The sequence below is a fragment of the Muntiacus reevesi genome, chromosome 1, assembly GCF_963930625.1.
Source record: "Muntiacus reevesi chromosome 1, mMunRee1.1, whole genome shotgun sequence".
NCBI classification, from domain to species: Eukaryota; Metazoa; Chordata; class Mammalia; order Artiodactyla; family Cervidae; genus Muntiacus; species Muntiacus reevesi.
Window position 1 is genome coordinate 216,978,717 of NC_089249.1, and position 19,069 is coordinate 216,997,785.

The window sequence follows — 19,069 nt, forward strand, 5'->3', positions numbered from 1 at the left end:
CAGAAAAAGGACATTAGATAAAAACAAATCTGAATAAAATAGTTTTAGTTAAAAAAAATAGTTTTAGTTAAAAATAATGTATTAGTATTGGTTCAGGAATTGCAGCGTAATAAACATACCATACTAATCAAAGTTGTTGATAATAGGTGCAGGTAGATGGGCACGCAATAATATCTTTGCAATTTTTCTGTAAATCTAAAAATGTTCTTTAAAATAGCCTTTTTTTCAAAAAAGGGGAAACAAAGCTATGTGGGGGGAGCCAAGAGGAGGCAGCTTTTGAAAAGCTGAAGTCTAAGTAGCCTTGGTTCATGGAAGTTGAGCAGGGGTAGTTTTGAAAGCACATGCTTTCCTCCTACTGGTTTCCTCTACTTGCCTGTCTAGTCCTCAGTTCCAGCCCAGGTTCTCCTGTGACTCTAGAGTTCAAACAGAGAGGCTTCAGGTTGGGGCAGGAGATGTTTGGCATCTAAAGACATTTTTGGTTGTCACAACTGAGATGATAATAGGCATGTAGTTGGTAAGAGGCCATCAATGTTGTCCAACATCCTACAGGACAACCCCACCCCCAACAAATAATTACCCAGCCTCAAGTTCTATAAGAGATGGGAGTACTAGACCAGCCTACCTATCTCCTGAGAAACCTGTTTGCAGGACAAAAAGCAACAGTTAGAACTGGACATGGAACAATGGAGTGGCTCAAAATTGGAAAAGGAGTATGTCAAGGCTGTATATTGTCACCTTGCTTATTTAATTTATATACAGAGTACATCATGTGAAATGCTGGGCTGGATGAATCCCAAACTGGAATCAAGCTTGCCAAGAGAAATAACAACCTCAGATATCCAGATGATACCACCCTAATGGCAGAAAGTGAAGAGGAACTAAAGAGTCTTGATGAAAGTGAAAGAGGAGAGTGAAAAAGCTGGCTTAAAACTCAACATTCAAAAAATGAATATCCCATCACTTCATGGCAAATAGATGAGGAAACAATGGAAACAGTGACAGATTTTATTTTCTTGAGCGCCAAAATCACTGCAAATGGTGACTGCCGCCATGAAATTAAAAGACGCTTGCTCCTTGGAAGAAAAGCCATGAGAAACCTAGACAGCATATTAAAAATCAGAGACATCACTTTGCCAACAAAGGTCCATCTAGTCAAAGTTATGGTTTTTCCAGTAGTCCTGTATGGATGCTGGGCTTCCTCAATGCAGGTACTTCCAAATCAGAGGGGTCCTCCCTGGCCTGAGGATAGACGGGACAGTGGCTAAGTCAAAAAAGAGAGACTATCATTTTTTTTCTCCATTTAAGTGAGACTATCTAATTGGATTACTCACATGGGTGATGTTTGGTCCCAGAATTTCAGGATGAAGCACAGGATGCTTCTAGGAATAAACTGCAGCAGGAGAGCCCAGAAGCTTCAGACAAGGCACAAAGCAAGGAGTACTGGGGGCCAGCAGAAATGGCTAACCTGTGGACACTGGCAGAGCATCCAAGGGCTACAGGACAGGACTACTCCACTTTGAGAAGAAATCTTGTTACTTTGGGTCTGGAGCAGGGCCAGTACCAGTCCTGCCGGAGGTTATGGACTCTTTAGGAATAGCAGCCAGGCAAGTTTGAGATGGCAGAATCTCCCAGGATCCACAAACCGTAGAGATGAGATGGTGGGTCTGTTCTTGAGTATCTGTTGGGTTTGATACTTTCACTAGAGAGCCAGTTGCCAGCTGCAGGGACTCCTTGAGGCCACGTCACAAGTCCCATCACCTCAGGCCATGGCTGTGAGAGAGCAGGTCTCCTATGCACCCAGAAGGAGGTTGGAGGCTTAGCCCTGGATTGAACTGTTCTTCTGGACCTTCCCATGCTCTTCTGGGAAACTTTCTCCATCCAGCATGCAATTCAAGTGTGTAGTGGAGTTTGATGGCAGAAGAGGAAAAGGAACCATATGAGACACTGTGGTCAGCCCTGACATTGAGTATATCAGGTGTAATAACCAGGTGCAATGTCTGGGTTAAGCCAGAGAAACAGAACTAGTAGGAGATATATTACTTATATATATGTGAAATTGACTCATGTAATTCTGGAGGCAGGCAAGTCCCAAGATCTGAAGGGTGAGTCAGCAAGCTGGAGACCCAGGAGAGCTGATGTTTTTATTTTGTTCTGAGTTCCAAGGCCTGAGAACCAGCAAGCCAGTGTTGGAGTTCCAGTCCAAAGACTGGCAGGCTCAAGACACAGGAAGAGCCAGTGTTTAAGTTCAAGTTTGCAGGCAGGAAAAACAGGTGTCCCAATTCAAAAGCAGTCAAGCAAGAGGAATTCTCCCTTACTAGGGGGAGAACTTTCTGTTAGATTCAGGCCTTCAACTGATTGGATGCGGCTCACCCATATTAGGGAGGGCAATCTGCTTATCAGTCTGCTGCTACTGCTGCTAAGTCACTTCAGTCATGTCCGACTCTGTGTGACCCCATAGACAGCAGCCCACCAGGCTCCTCTCTCCCTGGGATTCTCCAGGCAAGAATACTGGAGTGGGTTGCCATTTCCTTCCCCAATGCATGCATGCATGCTAAGTTGCTTTAGTCGTGTTCGACTCTGTGTGGCCCTATGGACAGCAGCCCACCAGGCCCCCCTGTCCATGGAATTCTCCAGGCAAGAAAACAGGAGTAGGTTGCCATTTCCTTCTCCCGCTTGATCAATCTACCAATATAAATATTAATCTCATCTAAAAATACTCTCACAAACACACCCAGAATGATGTTTGACCAGAATGTCTGGGCTCCCTATGGCCTAGATCAGGTCAACCTATAAAATTAACTGCCACTTTGGGATTCCCGAGCTACCAGCTCTGCCAGGGAACTGGTGGATCTAGTAAGGCAAGGTGCTTTGTCCACCTCCTTGGACCTCACCCTACTCATCAGCAATCTCTCTTGCTTGAGCAGACCTGAAAGGAAATACAAAGTTTCTCTGCATTTTTGACTCTGGCAGCCATGATATTGCACTTTGCTCAAACTCCTACTATCAGGGTCCTTAACTGACTAAGGGCCCCAGCTGCCACACTTAAAATCTATCATATGCTTTACTGAGAGCACACCTCCTGTGGGTTGCTCTAGTCTTCCACTCAGAAAGGACCCCTTTTTTTGGCACCCAAACATCGCTCTCCTTCTCACTTGTGGTCAGACTTTCATGGAAATATGACAACTCTCCCTACCTCTTCTGGCTCCCTCCCTATTTCAGGCATTTCCCCCAATAAAATAATTGTGCAGTTAATCATCTCTTAGTGTCCACTTATCCAAGGATCTAGACTGACACACCGACCTCTCCTCCTTCAAAGAGGCAGCATTATCTAGAAAGAACACACATTTCAGAGTCATACAGACCTGGATTGCAACCTGAACTTCCCCCACTTACTTGCTGTGTATCATCCTATTTCAGTCACAATGTCTCTGAACTTCAGTTTGGCCAGAGTTGTTGCCTGATTAAATAAGATTTAAAAGATAAGAAACTTGAAATCCCAATTTCTTTCTGTAATTTAATATCTTAGTCTATGTGGCCTGCAATAACAAAAAGATCATAATTTTTTGTTGTTGTTCAGTCACTAAGTTCCGTCCAACTTCTTGTGACCCCACGGACTGCAGCACACTGGGCTTCCCTGTCCTTTACTGTCTCCTGGAGTTTGCTCAAACTCATGTTCATTGAGTCAGTGATGCCATCCAACCATCTCATCCTCTCTCGCCCTCTTCTCCTCCTGCCCTCAATCTTTCCCAGCATCAAGGTCTTTTCCAGCCAGTCGGCTCTTCCCATTAGGTGGCCAAAGTATTGGAGTTTCAGCTTCAGCATCAGTCCTTCCAGTGAATATACAGGGTTAATGTCCTTTAGGATTGACTGGTTTGATCTCCTTGCAGTCCAAGGGACTCTCAAGAATCTTCTCCAGCACCACAGTTCAAAAGCATCAATTCTTCAGCACTCAGTCTTCTTTATGGTCCAACTCTCACATCCGTACATCACTACTGGAAAAACCATAGCTTTGACTAGACGGAACTTTGTTGGCAAAGGGGTATCTGATTTTTAATATGCTGTCTAGGTTTCTCATGGCTTTTCTTCCAAGGAGCAAGCGTCTTTTAATTTCATGGTGGCAGTCACCATTTGCAGTGATTTTGGAGCCCAAGAAAATAAAGTCTGTCACTGTTTCCATCGTTTCCTTATCCATTTGCCATGAAGTGATGGGATATTCATTTTTTTTTTTAAGTCCTAATCTTATCACAAGAGGTAAAAGGTAATTTTATTAAAGTAATGACAGTCTATATTTACTATTGTAATATTCAATTCACATTTGATAAATTGTACTAAAGACAACTTGCATATGCTTCATCAACATAATCCTGCTGTTTTGATTTAGGAAACTACAGAAGATAAACTCATGTTACTTTTCTGCAGAATCAAATTCTGGATTACCAAATTAACCCAGCATTTCCAACCTTGCTGTAGATTCTACAACATTCTGTGTTGAGTCAGTTTGTGTCTACTAATGCTGTTTAGAAATAAACCTACCATTTAATTCATATTGGTGCTAGCCATTAATGAAGACTGGCAAGGAAAACCCAGTATATACATAGCCTCTACTATCAAGTTATTTAAGACAGGATTTAGGTTTATTTCCACACATAATTATTCCATGAAAATTCCCTGGAGACTGTTTAAATATTCTCTATGAAGAAATCATACTTTTCTGAGCAAGTAACCATGTGAGCTGAATACAACCACCAATTCAAACCACCATCTTTTTAGTGACCTTTTGGCCACAAAATGTTTCCATCCCCTTCCAGATTCAAACAAGAGACAGACTGATAAATTCTAGTATTTATTAAATTATAAAGTCTGTAATCAAAAAAAAAAAATGTGGATCAAGAGAAACCTCTAACTACAAGGACTAGACAGCAAAGCCTATGGGAACGCCATGAAGTGTGTAACAGACAAGATTCTGAAACATAAGTTATAAGCTGTTTTCTTTACATTTCCATTTCAGTTAACTTTACTATTAAATAGTTGTTATTCTATTTTAAAACCCCAAATTCACATTTGTTCTCACGTTAAGCTTTCTGTTCATACTGATACCAGACTTCTTGTAGGTGCCAAATTTTAGTAATGGTTTTATGTCAATCCATGCAGAAAAATAGGAACCAATGCAGTAGTCAGATAAGGACCATTAATGCACAGATAATACACACACGCTGGCCAAAAGAACTGAAGGTATTTAAAAAAAAAACTATAAAATAAACAGACCTCAAGAAAACTGGGTTATTACTAAACAGCTCTCAACTATTAACACCCAAGTTTCTTATATTAAATAAATTTCTCAACAGAGATGTGTTAGACATTTTAATTACAGGTCTATCCTTCCCATACCTCTTCCCACCCCAACTCCCAAAATGCACTACCAGGGATGAGTATAATGTTACGTGGGCAGAAATTTACAGATAACCCTTTTCATCTTGAGCATGGATCTAAAAACTTTTTTATTTAAACTTCCGTTACTGTGCACTGTCCATCAGGCCTTTGAGATCTGACACTCACTGTTCCACCTGCTGCCACTGATCGATCAGTTCCTGACCGATCAGATACTGTCTGATTTGGATTAGGAACCAAAAGTCTCTGTTGAGTCAAGGAGTGTTGTGCAACAAGCGCAGATACATCCTCACCATCACTACTGGCATCGGATTCGGTTTCTTCAATCGAAGTGTCTGGTGCTGGTACCCTGCCTGAAGATGGCGATTCATGCTCTTCTTCTCCTTCCCCTCTATGACTCCTTTCCGCTATGCTGTCTCCACTGAGTTGTAAATGTGCAAAAGAGTCTTCCAGAGAAGTGCTTGCATCAGGGGATGGCGTGGCGGGGCTTGTTAGCTGACCATCTACTGACGTCAGGGCCCTCACAGAAGAAGACTGAACAGAAGCTCTGCTCTGAGCCGGTACACTGTCCGCTCCATCAGCAGAGGTCTCTCTCGCAAGGTTTACGGTATTAGCATCACAGTCCAGCCTAAGTCCGGCTACTCCCTTCTTTGGTATATCTATTATATCCCGCTTGATCTTCCTGCGAGGTCCATGTTCGTTTCTCCTATACTGTACCATATTTTCAAGATCGGCAACATACAGAAACATGGCAATTAACATTTAAGTGCTCTTTTTACCTTTGGAAAAAGCATCTTCCAGCTCTCTGCTAGTGTGCTCATCATACTGCCACCACCCATTTCTTCCTTCATAATACCAGGCATATTCACCATTTCCTCTACTTGCTGCTTTGAGTTCTTCTGGTGACAACAAGGTTGGCTTATCAAGGAAGTCTTCGGGAATTTCTTGTCGACAGAGGGCACATCGCTTTCCAAGCCATGAAGCTCCCTTCACACATAGATAGCAGAAAACATGCTTACAAGGCAGACTGACTGGGTGAACACATGTCTGCAGACAAATGGCACATTCAGGGACAGTGAGAGAAGGTGCAGTATTAGGACAGGGTTCATTTGCTTTCCTGTTCGTAGGAAGCATGTTTATAGAGTGATCGATTTCTCCACAGCCAGCCATCATTTCTATTATAGACCCCTCAGATGCCTGCCACGAAAATAAAATCTCATCTTCATGAGTAATCAGCCAGTTTGCAGTATTTTCTCCTCCATTGCTGGATCATCCTCTGTGGACACAGCTGAAGCCGCTTCGCCGTCTTTTCTCTTCGGCCTCCGAGCCCGCAGCGGCCGGGCACGAGCGCGCGCGCGTGCGCGCCGGGATATTCATTTTTTGAATGTTGAGTTTTAAGCCAGCTTTTTCACTCTCCTCTTTCACTTTCATCAAGAGGCTCTTTAGTTCCTCTTCACTTTCTGCCATTACGGTGGTATCATCTGCATATCTGAGGTTGTCGATATTTCTCTTGGCAAGCTTGATTCTAGCTTGGGATTCATCCAGCCTGGTACTTCACATGATGTACTCTGCATATAAGTTAAATAAGCAGGGTGACAATATACAGTCTTGACGTACTCCTTTCCCAATTTTGAACCAGTCCATTGTTCCATGTCCAGTTCTAACTGTTGCTTCTTGACCTGCATACAGTTTCTCAGGAGACAGGTGAGGTGGTCTGGCATTACCATCTCATTAAGAATTTTTCAGTTTGCTGTGATCCATGCAGTCAAAAGCTTTAATATGTAGTAAAGCTTAACCAACAAACATTTATTTCTCACAGTTCTAGAGGATGGAAAGATCAAGATCAAGGTGCCAGCAGATTTGCTTTCTGGTGAGGGCCCTCTTCCTGGTTCATAGGTTGTTATCTTCTGGCTGTGCCCTCACTTGTCAGAGTCTCTGGGCCCTCTTTTACACGGGCACTAATCCCATTATTCAGGGCTCCACTCTCATGACCTAATCACCTCCCCAAGGCCACAGTCTCCTAGCACCATCACATTGGGGGTTAGGATTTCAATATATGAATTTTGGAGGAGGGGGACACAAACTTTGCCTATAGCATTTAGCTACAAGTGCTGTACTACTGCCATCAACTTAATTTTGATAAATGCACCATGGTTATGTAAGATATTAACCTTAGGGGGAGGTGGGCAAGGGGTCTATAGAAACTTTCTATAATCTTTATAATTTTCCCATAAATCTACAATATTCCCAAAGGAAAAAAAAATAAAGATGTTACAAATGAGCGATGTAGTAGTTGCCCCATAAGTGACAGAATCCTGCCCTACCGTTCAGGCGGACAGAACTGAGAACTGCCTCTGCTACTGCATCTGCCTGAGCCACGGCCCCTCACCCACAAATAAGGTTTGGTTGTGGACTCCCCAAGCTGTGATATTGGAAAGAAAGAGGTTTTGTTTTATTTAACAGAAAGGTCACTATTTGGTTGTCTGATAGTTCAGCACTGAGCATTTGCTCACCTAGGAAGGGAGGAAGAAGTTTGTCCTTGATAACTGCCCCCAGTGTCCCTGCGTCATAGAGGCCTCCCTGACTCCCTTTCTAAAACTCACAGGCATGTGTACGGACACCTACGCTGAAGCCCTGTTTATTGTCTCTCCCCTCCCCCATCCCTCTAGAGCATCGTCCTCCTGGGTTCAGAGCTGAGGTGTCACTGTTACAGCCTCAGTGCTCAGGACGGTGCCTGCTGCCTTGAAGTTTTTATGGAATTGAAGTTTCCTGGTGTGGGTTCCAGCCCCCAGGTTCAGCCACTGTTTGGGGGGCCTCCTCTGCCCTAAAAGCTGATGTCTTGTTTTCCTATCCTGCCCTGAAGACCTAGCACCACTCTTCCCACAAACCTGGGCTCCTTCTTTGTTCACTGGCTCTTTCCACCTGTCTACCAGCAGCTGCCGTGCTCCCTGCCAGCCTTAATTCTGCTTCATTTAAGCTCATTTGTACCAATTTCCTTTTAAAGCACTCCCCTGAAGAGCAGCACCTGTTCTGAGAGGCCCAGTTCCCTTTTCCTAATTAGCCCAGAGCCTTGTAGAGGAGGCACCCCTGAAATGGCAGTTTTCTCCCCTCTGGGAACTAGCTGGAGCAGAGTGCCATTCCCAGGCCCAACAGCAGGGATTTCCCGGGAAGCCCTCTGCCAGGACAGGAGCAAGCCTAGAAACTCAGATATGCTCAGATCCTACCGGGCTTGTGGTCGGTAGAACACTGTGAAAATTCTGAATTTAAGAAGATGGGAAGTCCAAAGTGCTATAGGAGCTGACCTGCCCCCTGAGGTGAGCTTTCCTCCCTCACAGCTAGGACACACCCCATGTCCTCACTGCAGGAGCTTTAGACCTCAGACTGTCCTGAGGGCTACAATCCAGGATGAGGGGAAATTGGAGTAAGAAGGAAGTTTGGGAGCAGTGTCCTTGCCCCAGGGAATATTTTCATTTCACCCTGACAGCAGGCAAAACCAGAAGGCCTCAGCGACATGAATTTTTGCCCAACCAGAACTACCCTTTTGTGTAGTGTTCTAGAATCTCATCTCAGCATGAGGAGACCAGACTCTGCTAAGCACATTTTCACATCCTCCTGTCACTTTTGTGCTGCAGAAAACTCATTGGCACATTTAATTCCTCTTGGTTTTCACAGAAATGAAACCAAAGCGGGAAGTGGGGGAGGCAGAAGCAGAAGGGCCCAGGAGACTCACCTGGAAGAGGCGCAATTCCTGGGGCTGGGTCAGCCAGGGTCATAGCACGAACTGTGGCCTCAGCGAGATGGGGTCTGAGTCCCACCTCCACAATAATTCACTGCAACCACAGGCAAGTCCCTGAATCTCTTGGAGCCTTGGTTTGCACATTTCTAAAGTAGAACTTTTAATACCTGGCTGTTGAGAATAAACAAGATAACATCAGTATCTGGTATAGTACACGGTATTTGATACATAAGGAGTACCCAATAAATAGTAGCTTTCATTACCATTGAAAGGCTTCAAAACAGTGAATGAGGTCACCTTTATCTTTTTTTTAAATTATGTGACTATGTGAAATCTCCAGAATAAAGGTACATCTGCAGAGACAGAAAGTGGTGGCCAGCAACAGTGGGGAAAGGGAATGGAGGGTGATTGCTGATGGATATAGTTTCTTTTGGGGATGATGAAAATGTTGTAAATCTGATTGTAGTGATGATATCATAACTCCGTGGATATGCTTAAAAGTCATTGAATTAAATCCATTAAATGGGTGAATTACTTTGGCCACTTGATGCGAAGAACTGACTCATTTGAAAAGACCCTGGTCCTGGGAAAGATTGGGGGTGGGAGGAGAAAGGGACGACAGAGGATGAGATGGTTGGATGGCATCCCGACTCAATGGACATGAGTTCAGGTAAGCTCTGGGAGATGGTGATGGACAGGGAAGCCTGGCGTGCTGCAGTCCATGGGGTCGCAAAGAGTAGGACATGACTGAGCGACTGAACTGAACTGATGTGATGGGTGAAATACATGTCAATAAATCTATTACTGACATGCATTTGGATGACACATTAGAGTGATGAAAGACAAAATATTAAAACTTTTAAAGTAAACTTTTTGCTTTCTTTTTGGATTGGAGACCACTTTTATCTTAGTTCAGAGAGCATCACATTACCTCATTATGCCAACAATTCTAACCTAAAAGTTTACTGGAACTCACTGAGGATTGGGAGGACCACACAGATAGGCCTTGTAGACAGATACAGGCCATTTCCACAACTACACAAGAGGGACTTGGCCTCAGACCTTGAACTCACTGACTTTTTTTAAAGACAAAGTTTATAGTATTTACCTATTTTGGGCTGCATGGGGTTTTAGTTGCAGTATGTGGGCTTCTCACTATTTATGGTGTTCAGGCTTAGTTGCCCTGTGGCATGTGGGATATTAGTTTCCTGACCAAAGATTGAACTCATGTCTCCTGAATTGCAAGGCAGATTCTTAACCACTGGACCACCAGGGAAATCAGGAACTCACTGACTTCTTAAACTAAATGCTATTATCTAGACTGGCCTCCATATAACATTTGTATTGGTCTAGATTAAAAAGCAAAACAAAAGCAAACCCTTCCCAACAACAAAGAAAGAAACGTGTTTTCAGGGCTCTGAGAATGTGGCACAGAGAACTGGGGCTGTTTTCCAACCTTATAGGTTTCAGAGTGTGTCTCCTCCTATGCAGTCTCTATCTGGGAGTTGACATGGAGATGGCTTTCTGGTGCAAAGGAAAGTTGATGGCAAGAGTTGAACAAAAGAAAAATATAGGGCTTAGAATTAAGTATTGCATTAAGAAAGTAAACTGTCTAAGGAGAGTGATCTAGAACACATTCTAGATTCCCAAACTAGAGCAATGGCCCTCACCCTGGCCACCCACTAGAATCGCCTATGGAGCACTAAAAATGATGGTGCCTGGGACCACCTCCAGGACTTCTGACTGAGTTGGTTGGCATAGTACCTGGGTCACCAGGATTTAAAATCTCCCCAGGTAATTCCAATGAGCAGCCATAGTTGAGAATCCCAGGTCTAGAGTATTCTAGGCCTCAGTTTCTTTGGTCCAGGAACAAATTTCCAAAGGTTTGTAGCAGGTGGGACAGGACAAGGATGAGCTTCCTCCTCTAGGGGAATAGTGCACATTTCAGAAGACAGGTTAGTTGTGTGTGAAACAGCAGGACCCTATGATCCTTCCACCATGTCTTCTGCCTGCCTTTTGTCTGTGGAAAACTTTAATCAAAGAATAGGTTTAATTAGAGAAGTGAGAAATGTGGAAACAAAGGAGACTAAATAATAATAATGCAGTCATTAAGCACAGTCAAGGACCTTTAGTTCTTTCTCAAGGGCTGTAGATAATATTCTGAGCCACATCCTGTGAGCTGTCTTATAGATACCAAAACCCCAGGTGGAGAAGTTAGCTACATGATGACCAGACTATGCCCAGGACCTGAGCTGCCACAATTCTGAGAATTGACTGCAAAGAAATAGGAACAAGTGGACTCTGGAACTGAAGATTAACTGTCCCTAAAACAATCAGGAGATGCTGGTTAGACCAATTGATGACCAATTTGAAGATGACTGTTAGAGATGACTGTGCTGTTTATGCATGTGACCCCCCCACCATCTGTCTATAAAAGCTCTCACCCCCTGCTTGTTGGGGGTGGGAAATCAACCTTTGGACAGATGTCTGCCATCCTCTCCCCCCAGTTGCTGGCATCAGAAATAAAGCAAACTTTCCTTTCCACCAACCTGACCTGTTTATTGGCTTTGGGGCGGCAAGTAGCCAGGCCCTCCCACACATACCTTTCAGTAACAAATGTATAAGGGCCAGTCTTTACCCAGGGATGGAAGTGACCAAGTTTAGTTAAAGTAGGAAATGTCATGGCTCCAGACAAAAAGCCTAAACAGTGAAGGCAAGACTGGTAGCATGGAGGGCCATGGCAGAGCTTAGTGGCGTTTATGCCCCGCTGCACATCCAGAGGGGGCCCTAGAGAAGGGGCGCCCAGGGAGGAAGGGCCCTGGAGGGGCCCTGGGCAGCATGTTCTCCTGGACTGCTTTGTTGCCTTGGTCTCAGAAAAGCTCCAGTCCTGGGCTTCCCTCTCCTTTGAACACTTTAGGGCCTTTTTAGGAGATGGGATCACTCCCCTCACCAAGTCTGGGGGTTCCATGGGAGTTGGCAGGGCAAGGGAAGGAGGGAAGGTTGGGTTGGACTTTGAAATGCAGGAGAGCTGTCTGGCAGAAGTTGTCGGGGTGTCTTGGAATGTCAGTTGGGTGGGATGCTGGAAGTCCAAAAAGTTCTTCTTTGGTGTTCCAGTATTTCTTTCAGAATCCTCTATGATGCTGACTGGTTAGGAAAAAAAGGAAAAATATTCAAGTCAGAATATTGGACTGTACTAGAACAAAGATCTCATAAAAGCTCAAGAAATGATCAGTAGTCAGATCTGGCCAATGCACTCACTAAGAACTAATAATTTGGATTGAAGGGGGCCACAGAGACAAGCTGATTTGTTTCCAGTTACTCTTTTCTACTGTGACAAGTAAAGAAAAAAATGAGCAGCAACAGCTGCAACTCGTAAAAGTCAAAGATGGTAGATTAAAATGGCCTTCCCAAAGGATAGATGCGTGAGTGCATGTCCAACTCTTTGTGACTCAATGGACTGCGTCCTGCCGGGCTCCTCTGTCCATGGGATTCTCCAAGCAAGAATACTGGAGTGGGTAGCCTTTACCTTCTCCAGGGGATCTTCCCACCCAGGGATCAAACCTGCATCTCCTGTGTATCCCCTGCATTGCAAGTGGATTCTTAGCCACTGGGCCACCAGGGAAGCCCCCAAGGACAGGTGGTAATCTCCAAATTGCCGACAGTTAATGAACGGGGGGCTGCTTTACCGGTGCTGAGAATGAATGGGAAAAGGGTCAACAGATTGTTGGCACAGAAACATATAGAATAAATTTGGCTCTGAATCCAAAATGAGGATATTCTCTCAACTGCAATATTAAAAAGAAGAAATTTTCATTGTAGTGTTTGGTTTGTATTTACTTCCTGTGGAAGCTTCTACTGATGTTATCAACCATTCTGGGGGAAATGATTGTGTACATAATGATTGTTACAATGATCACTGCACTTTTTTTTAAGTTAGAAAGTGCTTCTATTGCTTAGAAAATCTCAAACATTCTGGACTGAATTCTTAAAATGTATGTCAGTATGCTCTCATAATAAACATAAAATGAGACACTTATGTAATTAAAAAAATTTAGTAGTCACATTGAAAAGTATATAAAGGCACAGTTGGAACTCATTTTAATAATATGTCTTACATAACTTGGTATGTCCAAGATACAGCATTTCAATATAAATCAATGCATACATTTTCATTTATATTTTCAATATAAATCAATGCATACATGTGCTAGGAAATGACACATATACCTAGCACATGCACCACTATACAACAATATCTAATAGGATGCAATGCTAAGGTGAAATGTAGTCCTACCAAAACAGTACATTGCTTCAGTTTTTAAGTTAACATTAAAGATTCACTGCAGTTTGTGAAGATAGATTCTGAGCAGCCGCCTTTTGGTCATCAGTATATAATGAGCTTCCCAGGTGGTGCTTGTGCGTGGGTGATCAGTTGCTAAATTGTGTGCAACTCTTTGCAGCCTTATGGACTGTAGCCCACCAGGCTCCTCTGTCCATAAGATTTTCCAGGCAAGAACACTGAAGTGGCTGCCATTTCCTTCTCCAGGAGTCTTCCTGACCCAGGGATCAATCCCATGTCTCCTGCTTTGCAGGTGGATTCTATACCGAGCCATGGCAAAGTAGTAAAGAATCTGCCTGCCAATGCAGGAGATGCAAGAGACTTGGGTTCGATCCCTGGGATGGGAAGACCCTTTGGAGAAGACAATGGCAAGCCACTTCAGTATTCTTGCCTGGAAAATCCCATAGACAGAGGATCCTGGCAGGCCACAGTCCATGGAGTCACAAAGAGTTGGGTACAACTGAGCAAGCACTTAAGAGATATAGTGAGCACTTTGACTAAGGATTTTTGTATTTGGATACAACTACCAGAGAATTGCTTAAGAATCTAGCATATGGACAACAGTCCTGAAAATCCCTAGGCCATTAAGGGGAGTATATATCTGAAAAGCCACCAAGTATCTGAAGGATGTCATTTTACAACCAAGATTATTTTACCTGCAAGAATCTCATTCAAAATTGATGGAGAAATCAAAAGCTTTACAGACAAGCAAAACTAAGAGAATTTAGCACCACCAAACCAGATTTACAACAAATATTAAAGGGACTTCTATGGGTAGGAAACATAAGAGAAGGAAAAGACCCACAAAAACAAACCCAAAACAGTTAAGAAAATGTCAATAGGAACATACAGATCAATAATTACTTTAAGTGAATGGATTAAATACTCCAACCAAAAGACACAGATTGGCTGAATAGATATAAACACAAGACCCACATATATGCTCTTTACAAGAGACCCACTTCAGACCTAGAGATACATATAGACTGAAAGTGAGAGGATGGAAAAATATATTCCATGCAAGTGGAAATCAAAAGAAAGTCAGAGTAACAATTTGCATATCAGACAAAATAGATGTTAAAATAAAAAATATTACAAGAGACAAGGAAGGACACTACATAATGATCAAGGGATCAATCCAAGAGGAAGGCATAACAATTGTGAGTATTTATGTACCCAACATAGAAGCACCTCAATACATAAGGCAAACACTAACAGACATAAAAGGGGAAATTAATGGCAACACAATAATAGTAGGGGACTTTAACACCCCACTTACACCAATGAACAGATCATCAAAACAGAAAATTAATAAGTAACACAAGCCTTAAATGACACATTAGACCAGATATATCTAATTGATATTTTCAGGATATTCTAACCAAATGCAGAAGAATACACTTTCTTCTCAAGTGTACATGGAACATTCTCCAGGATTTGGGTCACAAATCAAGCTTCAGTGCATGAAAGAAAATTGAAATTATATCATGCATCTTTTCTGACCACAGTGCTATAAGATGTATAAGTGCAATAGGGTGATATCAGTTACAGGAAAAAGACTATAAAAAACACAAACACGTGGAGATTAAGTAATATATTTCTAAAACACACAAATTATTGAAGAAATCAAAACGGAAATTTAAAAAATTCCTAGAAACAAATGACTATGAAAATATGATAACCCAAAACCTATGGGATGCAACAAAAGTGATTCTAAGAGAGAAGTTTATAGCAATACAATTCCACCTCAAGAAACAAGAAAAACAGCATAGACAACCTAACTTTACAACTAAAACAATTAGAAAAAAAGAACAACAAAATACCCAAAGTTAGTAGAAGGAAAGAAATCACAAAGATCAGAGCAGAAATAAATGAAAAAGAAATGAAGGAAACAATAGTAAAGATTAATAAAATTAAAAGCTGGTTCTTTGCGAAGATAAAATTGAAAAACTATTAGCCAGACTTGCCAAGAGAAAAAGAGAGAAGAATCAAATCAATAAAATTAGAAATGAAAAAGGAGAGGTTACAATGCAGAATACAACAACGCAGAAATACAAAGGCTCAGAAGAGACTATTTTGAGTAACTATATGCCAATAAAATGGACAACCTGGAAGAAATGGACAGATTCTTAGAAAAGTTCAGTATTTCTATGCTGAATCAGGAAGAAATAGAAATTATGAGCAAGCCAATCACAAGCATTGAAATTAAAACTGTGATCAAAAATCTCCAAAAGAAACAAAAACCAAAACCCCAGGGCCAGATAACTTCACAGGTGAATTCTATTAAACATTTAGATCTGAAACTCTTTAAAAAAAACTTCAGAGGAAGGAACACTTCCAAACTCATTCTACAAGGCCACCATCACCCTGATACCAAAACCAGAGAGTAAAGTGTTAGCTGCTCCATTGTGTCCGGCTCTTTGCAATCCCACGGATTGTAGACCCGCCTCCCCACCCCCCCACCCTGCCCCCAGAATCCTCTGTCCATGGGATTCTCCAGGTAAGAATACTGGAGTGGGTTGCGATGCCCTTCTCCAGGGGATCTTCCTGACTCAGGAACTGAATCCAGGTCTCCCGCATTTGCAGGCAGATTCTTTACCATCTGAGCCACCAGGGAAGTTAAAACCAGATAAAGACAGCATAAAAAAGAAAATTACAGGCCAATATCACTGATGAACAAAGATGCAAAAATCTTCAACAAAATTCTATGAAACGGAATTCGAGAACACATTAAAAAGACCATACACCATGATCAGGGCCTTCCTGGTGGCTCAGCAGTAAAGAATCCACCTGCAGTGCAGTAGCTGCAGGAGACACAGGTTTGATCCCTGGGTTGGGAAGATGCCCTGGAGGAGGGCATGGCAACCCACTCCAGTATTCTTGCCTGGAGAATCCTATGGACAGCCGAGCCTGGGAGGCTATGGTCCATATGGTCACAAAGAGTTGGACACGACTGAAGTAACTGAGCATGCATGCATGCACACCATGATCAAGTCAAGTTTATCCCAGGGATACAAGGATTCTTCAGTGCACACAAATCAGTCAATGTGTAATAATACATATTAACAAATTAGAAGATAAAAATCATATGATAATCTTGATAGATGTGGGAAAACCTTTTGACAAAATTCAGCAGTAATTTATGGTAAAAACTCTTCCAAAAATGGGCATAGACAGAACTTACCTCAACATAATAAAGACCATATATGGTAAACGAAGAGAAACAGAAAGCAAGGAAGAGAGGGAAAAGTACATCCAGTTAAATGCAGAGTTCCAAAAAATAGCTAGAAGAGACAAGAAGGCCTTCTTCAATGAACAGTGCTTAATAATAAAAGAAAACGACAAAAGGGGAAAGACTACAGATCTGTTCAGGAAAATTGGAAACATCAAGGGAGCATTCTGCCCAAAGGTGGGCACAATAAAGGATAAAAATTGTAGAGACCTAGTAGACTCTGAGGGCTTCCCTGGTGACTCAGATGGTAAAGAATCCACCTGCAATGTGGGAGACCTGGGTTCTATCCCTGGGTTGGGAAGATATCCTGGAGAAGGGAACGGCTACCCAATTTAGTATTTTGGCCTGGAGAATTCCATGGACTGTATAGTCCATGGGGTCTCAGAGTCAGACATGACTGAGTGACTTTCACATGTTAGTAGACTCAGAAGAGATCAAGAGGAGATGGAAAGAATACATGGAAGAACTGTACAGAAAAGACAAATGAACTGGATTACTATGATGGTGTGGTTAGTCAACCAAGAGCCAGTCATTCTGGAGTGCAAAGTCAAGTGGGCCTTAAGAAGCACTGCTGTTAATAAAGCTAGTGGATGCAAAAAAATTCCAGAAGAACTATTCAAATTCCTAAAGGAAGATGCCATATGGTTTTGCATTCATTATGTCAGCAAATCTGGAAGACCCAACAATGGCCACAAGACTTGGAAAGGTCAATCCTCATCCCAATTCTCAAAACAGGTAGTACCAAAGAATGTGCTAACCATCAGACAACTCCACTCATCTCCCATGCTAGTAAGGTCATGCTTAAAATCTTGCATGTTAGGCTTCAGGACAATGGTGAACCAAGAACTTCCAGATGTCCAAGCTGGGTTAAGAAAAGGAAGAGAACTAGAGATCAAATTGCTAACATTTGCTGAATTATAGAGAAAGCAAGGGAATTTCAGAAAAGCATCTATTTCTGTTTCATCGACTATGATAAAGCCTTTGACTGTGTGGATCATAACAAATTGTGAAAAACTCTTAGAGAGATGGCAATACCAGACCATCTCACCTGTCTCCTGAGAAACCTGTATGCATGTCAAGAAGCAACAGTTAGAACCCCGTATGGAACAACTGATTGGTTCAAGATTGAGAAAAGAGTATGACAGGGCTGTCTGCTGTCACCCTGTTTGCTTAAGCTATATGCTGAGCACATCATGAGAAATTCCAGGCTGGATGAGTTACCAGTTGGAATCTAGTTAGGCAGGAGAAACATCAACAACCTCAGATATGCAGATGATACCACTCTAATGGCAGAAAGCAAAGAGGAACTAAAGAGCTTCTTGATGAAGGTGAAGGAGAGTGAAAGAGCTGGTTTAAGACTAAATATTAAAAAAACTAAGAGCATGGCATCCAGCCCCATTTCTGCATGGTAAATAGATGGGAAAAGGTGGAAGTAGTGACAGATTTCCTTTTCTTGAGCTCCAAAATCATTGCAGATGGTGACTGCAGCCATGAAATCAGAAGATGATTGTTTCTTGGCAGGAAAGTGATGACAAACCTAGACAGTGGGTTGAAAAGCAGAGACATTACTCTGCCGACAAAGGTTTGTATAGTCAAGGCTATGGTCTTCCCAGTGGTCATGTATGGTTGTGAGAACTGGACCGTAAAAAAGGCAGAACACCAAAGAATTGATGCCTTTGAACTGTGGTGCTGGAGAAGACTCCTGAAAGTCCCTTGGACACCAAGGAGATCAAACCAGTCAATCTTAAGGGAGAGCAGCCCTGAATATTCACTGTAAGGGCTGACGTTGGAGCTGAAACTCCGTTATTTTGGTCATCTGATGTGAACAGATAACTCAATGGAAAAGTCCCTGACACTGGAAAAGATCAGAGGCAGAAGGAGAAGAAGGCATCAGAGGATGAGATGGCTGGACGGCATCACTGATGCAGTGAACACGATCTTGGCCAAACTCCTGGAGATGGTGAGGGAAAGGGAGGCCTGGTGTGCTGCAGTCCATGGGGTCGCAAAGAGTTGGACATGACTGGGCAACTGAACAATAGCAACATGATAAACACAGCAAACATTATTCTCAGTGGTGAAAAGCTGAAAACATTTCCTCCAAGATCAGGAACAAGACAAGGGTGCCCACTCTTGCCACTATTATTCGACATAGTTTTCAAAGTCTTATCTACAGCAATCAGAGAAGAAAAAGAAAAGGAATCCAGACTGGAAAAGAAGAGGTAAAACTCACTGTTTGCAGACGACATGATACAATACATAGAAAATCCTATAGATACTATCAGAAAATTACTAGAGCTAATCAGTGAATCTGGTGAAATATCAGGATACAAAAATCAGTACACAGAAATCACTTGCATTCCTATACACTAACAAC

The 19,069-nt window shown here is 42.5% G+C and overlaps 1 pseudogene; it reads right to left on the reverse strand.

Moving 5' to 3' along the window:
* Positions 1–4,830: 4,830 nt before the first annotated feature.
* LOC136167287 (E3 ubiquitin-protein ligase RNF146-B pseudogene) lies at positions 4,831–6,705 on the reverse strand (annotated as a pseudogene).
* Between the last annotated feature and the right edge of the window lie 12,364 nt (positions 6,706–19,069).